Genomic DNA, 7,961 nt, shown 5'->3' with positions numbered 1-7,961 from the left:
GATTTGAAGTTGATTTTATTTGATATGAGTATGGCCACTCCTGCTTGCTTCTGAGGACAATATGAGTGGTATGATTTTTCCCAACCTTTCACCTTCCGCCTGTGTATGTCTTTTCCTGTCAGATGAGTCTCCTGAAGGCAGCATATTGTTTGATCTGTTTTTTTTTAATCCAAGTTACTAGCCTATGTCGCTTGATTGGTGAGTTTAAGCCATTAATGTTTAGGGTTACTATTTATATATGTTTTGTACTTCCAGTCATGTTTATTTATTTATTTATTTTAATTTGGCTTGTTTTTCCTCTTTGGTTATCCCCCCCCCGCCCTTTTACTGAGTTACCTCCCTCTCTTAGTTTGGGGTGCTGTTTGTCATTTCCTCTTCTTGTAGTGTTTTGCTCAAAATGCTTTGCAGTGCTGGTTTTCTGGCTGCAAATTCTTTTAACTTTTGTTTATCATGAAATATTTTAATTTCATTGTCAAACCTGAAGCTTAATCTTGCTGGATACAATATTCTTGGTTGGAATCCATTATTTTTCAGCATTTTAAATACGTTGTTCCAGGATCTTCTCGCTTTCAAAGTCTGTGTTGAAAAATCAGCCATTAACCTAATTGGTTTACCCCTGAATGTAATCTTCCTCCTTTCTCTTGTATCTTTTAATATTCTCTCCTTGTTCTGTATGTTGGATATCTTCATTATAATGTGTCTTGGAGTTTGTCTATTATGGTTTTGTATGTTTGGGGTCCTGTAGTCTTCTAGAATTTGGCAATCCATTCCATCTTTCATTTCTGGAAAATTTTTCTAAGATTATTTCATTCAACAGATTGCTCATTCCTTTGGTTTGGACCTGTATACCTTTTTCTATCCCAATGACTCTTAAGTTTGTTTTTTTTTTTATGACATCCCATATCTCTTGGATGTTTTGCTCATGGTTTCTTACTAGCCTTTCTGCATTGACTATACTTTTTTCGAGTTGATAAACTTTGTCTTCATTATCTGATGTTCTGACTTCTATTTGATCTAGTCTATTTGTAATTTTCTCATTTGAGTTTTTGATTTGGTTTATGGTTTCCTGCATTCCTAGGATTTCTGTTTGATTTTTTTTGAAAATCTCTATCTCCTGGTAGAGTTTATATTTTGCTTCTTGAATCTGCTTATGTAATTCATTTTCAAAATATTCTTTCATTGTTTGGACTTGCTGTCTAATGACTTCTTTAAGATTCCATTCCATCTGAGTCAGGTATGCCTTGATTTCTTTCTCTGTCCATTTTTCTGATGCCTCTAGGTTCTCCTGTAAATTTAAGTTGTCCTGCATTGTTTGTAATCCTTTTTTCCCTTGTTTTTTCATGGTGTTCACGTTACTTTCCAACTCTGTTTAACTGCTGTGTTTCTGTTTTCTCCTATAAATTTGTTTTGGTTTTGTATATCTCTGTGTTCTCTCCTTTGTGGTGGGAGACTATGTCTAGAGATGTTGGGCTTTATTGTAATTTAAAGCTGATTCATTCGATTCATAAAAGGCTTACAGATTCTGTAGGCATATAGTGATCTGTTGTTTGGTCTTAGGACTTTATGTTTAGGTTGGGTGCTATGATGGTATGAAAGTTAGTATGTCTTGGCTACTTTGGAAGATTGCTCTACTGAAGGGGTATATAAACAGGTGAATGGATCAGGGTAGTTGGTAATAACTAGGTACTTAGGAGCCCTATAGACAGCCTCAGAACATTCACCTATTTGCATTTAGAAAATTACACATAATGAAAGTCGTAATGGATGAAAGTTAGGGGGAAGGGGAAGGAAGGAGTCCTTAGACAGAAAGAGGGAGAGAAAGATAGGTAGAATAAAGGAGAATGGAAAGAACAATAAAACTTGAAAAGGGAAAAAAAAAAGATAAATGAAGTCTTAGAGTTCTATTTTCTTCTCTTCCAGTAGGAGAAGCTATGCCCTCTGAACCGAGATTCTGCCCTCTATGTGCCGGCAGCAATCCCTGTAAGGTGGCTCCTCTTCCCCTACTGGGCATCTTTCCAATCCTGTTAGTCCAGAGCCATTTCTCTTCTCTGGCCCTTCCCCACCTTCCTCCTGCCAGCCAGCCAGGCCCTGCTCACACCGTCAGTTTAATTTGTCCAGACCCCATCGGTGGCCATGCCCCCGGGAACTGGTGGCTAAGGCCTTGGGTGTCGCCGCTGGTGGTAGGGGAGTTGGGGGTTGGGAGTCCCCTCTGCTTCCCTTGGCCCCTACAGTCACGCCCACGGAGCTCTGGGGTGAGATTTTTGAGGTTTTCCAGCTGTATGTATCTGGTAGGGATGGCGGTCACACACCTGCTAAAGCCGATTCCACTGGGAAGGGATCACATCCGCCAAACTCTGGTGACTCAGCTCTCTACTATGGTGGGCCCCAGACTCCTTGCCAGAGTGTCCGATGGGAGGGGTGGGTCTTGCCTGTCTCTGGTCTGTCCCAGTCTCAGTTTCAGTTCTGGTCTGCTATTTCATGAAGGCTTGGTTAGCAACCTCTTCATAGGGTCTGTACGCCACACACATTATCCGGCAGTGCTGAAACACCTCCTTCTGTGCTGGTCACCAGGCAGCAGCGGCCTGGACCTCCGTGCAGGATGGCCAAGATTCACCTCTCTGGGGCAAGCTGTCACCTCAAACAATCTCAAATTCCCCAGCTAGGTCTCACTTCAGCAGAATTTTGCTGGGAGTTTCTCAGCAAGTAGAATCCAAATGTTCTGATGTGTCTCTCTGTTTCCATGGCTGAGGAGGTACTGAAAGCGCTGCCTCCCCACCCGCCATCATGTTGAGTCTCTTCCCATTTTGAATCTTATTTAGAGACAAGATCTCAATGTGTTGCTTAGATCCTCGCTTTTGCTGAGGCTGGCTTTTAACTTCTATCCTTGTGCCTCAGCCTCCTGAGTCACTGGGATTACAGGCTTTCACCAGCATTCCAAGTAAGAAGATCTCTTTTTAACATATACATTTTAGTTATGGATGTACACAACACTTATATTTTAATTATTTATTATTATGTGGTGCTGAGGATCTAGCCCAGTGCCTAACACATGCTAGGCAAGCCCTCTACTACTGAGCTACAACTCCAGTCCAACAAAGACAATCTTAAAAGCAGCACACAAAGAACAACAATGAGAAAATAACAGACAGCAATAATGGACAAGATAATGTAATAATACTTTCAGGGAACCATGGGATATAACTATAAGAATAGAATTTTGTATCCTGCTAAACCAAGTTTAAATTCAAAAGTAGAGAGAAGGTGAATATATTTTCATATAAGACTGAAAATTTATAATTCTAAGCAGGTTACTGAAAAATTGAGATTGAGGAAACATACTGAATTTAGAATATAATAGGGTGTTAGAAATGTTAGTCTTCATTTAATTTCTGTAGTTAAGATAGTTTTACTAATTTAAATATATGTATGTAAAAGATGGAGATAGAAAATTAAAGTAACTGTTTGGCACTCTTGTGAATGGCTCCAGAGTATAATGTAGTGTCCACTGTGGGTACAGAAAGGTGAGGGTAGTGATTTTCCCTTAAGGTGAGGAATATCAGATGATTTTTGTATGCCAATGGAAATTATCTGATGGAGAATGAAGTTGGAAAGATTCAAGAGAGTGTGAATACATAGGAGAAGAAAAATTCTGTTGAAAGGGATGTGAGCTAGGGACAAGGTCATTCCAAGAAGAGGACCAGGACCTGACAGCTATGAAGTGTACAATCTCATAACTGTATGTGGTCATGCTTTGAGGCACTTAATAAAGTCAGAGACACTTTCACTTGAACAGGTCAGAAACCAGAAAACAGGTATGGATGTATGTTTTTTGATAGATGTACTCATGAGAAATCAATGGGTTTTTTTGTGGACTTGAAGTCTCTCTGAATATTGCAAAGATCTTTTGAGTTCTGGGTGACATGTGTCACTGGAAAAGAAGTGAAAGTGTTAATAATCATCCAGAGTCTATAGCCAAAAAGGGAACTCACTATTTTGTGGGAAACATTGAGTGCAGATGCAGTTACCATGTGTGGAGATAAATTTTTCCAGTGAAGTTGAGAGTTTCAGATAAAGGGGGTCAGGAACAAAATGTTAAGGGTGTTTGCAAGGGAGTTATATGTGTCAATTGTCTCTGAGTTTTATAAGGGATGTAATGACAATTAGACAAATATGATACAGTTAGGAGACTGTGAGCACCTGTGGATTGGATGAATAGTTATAGTGGACAAAGACCAGAAAGTTGATGTATAGGCCTTTTCTTCTCATGCTCTCCTAGACTACTCAGCCAATCCCAGAAATTGGGCCTCTCCTCCCATTCAAAGAGCTCAGATGATGGAATCCAGGAACATGGTAGAGTTGAATTTTTTTGATGGATGAGTTTTGAACCTTACAGAAGTAGAACAGTTGAATGCATGTGTATCAGAAAATAAATTTCAGCTCCACGCCCCTTCCTGAGGATTCCCTGTGGATTGTTCACTCTTTCCTCTTGCTGTTCTGGGAACACTTCTGTAAACAGTTGGTGTTCAGGCTGTTGCAAAGGCTGTGCTTTCCAGGAAAACTATTTTTTTAGACTAACTTGTGGGGTATTGGAAATCTGGATTTCAGAATGGAACTTGAGAAGGATTGACAAATTTTAGTGAGTCACCATGATAATAAGGGGCTGAGATAGAAAAGAGGAAAAAGTTAAGAGCAGTGGGAAGTTTAAGGTATCTAAGCAAGTGTTAGAGTGAGTATAATAGTGGGAAGTGAGGATCAGGAACTATAGGAAAATGGGGTTGGAACAGGAGCATTTTGAGCCTTGGAAGAAACAGCACTGAGAAGAAACTCAAGATTTCCTGGGCTTTAAGGTATCTGGGACTTGTTCAGAGAAAGGGCAGGATCGTTGGCTAGTGCCTGCTCATGACTTTGGTGGGAACTTGATCTGGGTAGACAAGATGCTCTAAATGCCTCCTCGAACTGCCTCTATGAGCATTTGATTCCATTCTCTGGCAGCTTATAATGTCACCACAGAGCCATGTTTCCAGGGGCACCCCAGCTTTATTTACAGAGCAGGGAGAATGGAGCTAAAGTAGTGATATTCACCACTAGATGCCAAGCAAGAAAGGAATTTGCCTACTAGAGTCCAAATTAGTGAAGTCTATGCTGTATGCACCCCCCTCACACACACACACACATGAAAAACAACTAATATCCAGGCATGTAGCCTTGAGGATGATGTAGATGGGTTTCTCTGCATGGCTGTGCACATGTGTTCTGTGACTCATAGCAGACTAGGTGAGTAAAGGATATGCTTCAGCCTAGGGCACAGCCCCTCTGCCCCAGTGGCCTCAGCTCCTATAAAATATCCTTGGTGCTTTTCCAAGTGTTGGTTTCTAAAGCACAGAAAGTTCTGTTGGTTGTTTCTCTTGTGACCACATCCAGGAAGTTAAGTCACAGGATTCTTTTGTCTGAGCTAATTTTATTCTGAGGCAAAATAGTGTCCCTGAGAGTGGGTGAGTAAAAGATGGAAAGTGTTATGCTTGCTCAAGCAATAGAATCCAGCCTGTTGACTCAGTTGCCTGTTCTGGGATTTACACAGAATCACACTGTGCATAGTGACAGCTTCAGTGACCAAGATTATTATGAGAACTTTATATTTTCTCTCACATTGTCAGGATCCATGAGAAAGGCTGCCTCACAGACAGTGTTAGACCAGGTCATGGGCACTGGCTGGCAGTAGGCGCATGGTTAAGTTTGAGGTCTGCATCACTGCTGAGTGCAGCTGGAGTGATGGAGGTCTCTAGTATCTTCTCTTGGTGATTGCAGGTAGCTGAAGCCATGGTGCTACTGGTGGTATGTGGCAGGACAGGAACACTTTCTGTGCAGACTGAACAGCCCTAAAAGGGTGGAACCTTAGAAAAACTTGGTTCCATTTGAGTTGGCAAAGTAGTGTTTAACTTTGATGACAAGAGTTTAACATCCTGGAAGCAGAAGTGGGAAACATGAGGCCCATGCAAATGATGTGGAGGCAAACAATTTTCTTACCTGCCTGCAGGACTGCTCTCAGTCCTCATGACATACTATGAATGAAAATAGCAGAAGTCTTATCAAAAAGATTTTGTGGGTAAGTAGTTGGGAAAAGAAAAGTAACTAGGATATTTAAAGCCAAAGAATATGTTAGAGGTGGAGCTTTAACATGAAGGATGATCCTCAGTGTTCAAATAGTACCTTTTTGGTGAATTTTTGTGAATGCTTGTGACAGAGTTCATCTCCTGTCATATGGCAGATATGGCAGAAGGCACTTTACCCAGCCTCTGAAATTGTGATGCCATACTCATCCAGGTACCAGGGGAGAATGTTAAGTTTTGCTTAGTTTCTGTTCTCTCTCTGTGGAGTTCAGGGATAGTGAGTGGGCCTTCCAACCTTAGAGGACTTTTATATGTGTACATAATTATCAAATACTGGCACAGATTTAGGAGTCTTTTTTGGATTACTAAGTTTCACATCTGGTTAATATGAAATTATTTCTCATGAGGGATCACTCTTTGTTGAAATCAGAGCTGAACAAAGCTTATCTATATCTAATGGTTAGAGTATTTGCTTCCAGATCACAGTCCCTAGTATCCAGTCATCATTCAGGCAGTAAGTACCAGCTCTGTAATAGGCTCTGCAGACAAAATGATCAATAATATGGCCTGACTTTTGAGAGCTTGTGGTTCCATTAGTTTGATATAGCAGCTTCACAGCAGTTCATCTCATGTACCCTTTTTTTAAAATAATATCTTTATTGGGATGTACTCTACCCACAATAAAATTCACTTGTGAAGTGCCCAGTTCTTGTTCTAGGCATTAGCACATCCACCCTGTTGTGAACCAATCAGAAATTCTTCTCCACCCCAAAAAAAACCTTTACTCAATTGTAACCATTCCCATTCTTACTTCTTCTCTAGCTTCAGGAACCATGAATCTTTCTTTCTCATTGATTTTTCCACTCTGAGCATTTAATAGAGAAGAATATACACCACATGGCCTTTTAACACAATTTATGGCTTTAACTCAGCTCTTTTTCTTTTCTCTTATCTTTTGATGACCATCATCATATACTTGAATGAGTCATTTTATTTGTACTTCTATGGCCTGTGTTCTGTGGAATAAAGAAACGGCACACCTTTCTTCAACTAGTACTTATCAGAAGCCTCAGTTTTGTCACATTTCACTGGTCCCTGTTACTAAATTAATAGTCTGATAAAGGTAAAATGACAAAAATGAGAAAAGCATAAACACATAAACGTAATCAAAAGATCAGAGAAGACTTGTCCAAAGACATTTAAACGAAAATTTGAAGAAGGATCCAGTGACATGAAAAAAATGGGGCTAGACATTGGGCACAGCAGTTGCAGAGGAGCTAAGGTGGGGAGGTGTCTGGTGAGTTTCAAGGCCTGATAGAAACCCAGAGTGGCTGCAGTGCTGTGAGGAGGGGCCACAGTTGAGAGAAGCAGGCCCAGATTACCTGGGGTTTTGTCTTTGAACACAGGTTTGGATTTTTTCAGATGCAGTATGAGGTTTTCAACCAGGAGAGTGCCATGATTTGATTTTGTTTATGACAAACTGGCAGCTCTGTGGATAATATATAGCAAAGGTCAAGGTGGAAACAATTTTGGGGAAGCTTTTGCAGAAATCCTGGAAAAGGGCACTGGAAGCCTTGGTTAAGACAGGGCTGAAGAAATGAAGCGGAGTGAACACATGAAAAAGATATATCAAGGCCCATTTACCCACCTCTTGCCTACCCATTTTCTGCCACCTGCCACTCATTCACGGATCGTCCAATGTTAATCTGCAGACTGCTGACACACTGCAATTGGATCATTGATCACTGCCCTCTGATGCCTACAAGTCCATTGTCACAGTACCCACAGATTTGTTTATACATGACCACAACCATCTTGGGATATCCACTGGAGACTGCAGGTTTGCCGTCAACA

The sequence above is a fragment of the Marmota flaviventris genome, chromosome 15 (genome assembly GCF_047511675.1).
Source record: "Marmota flaviventris isolate mMarFla1 chromosome 15, mMarFla1.hap1, whole genome shotgun sequence".
Lineage (NCBI taxonomy): Eukaryota > Metazoa > Chordata > Mammalia > Rodentia > Sciuridae > Marmota > Marmota flaviventris.
Note: the sequence above shows the minus strand (reverse complement) of the source record.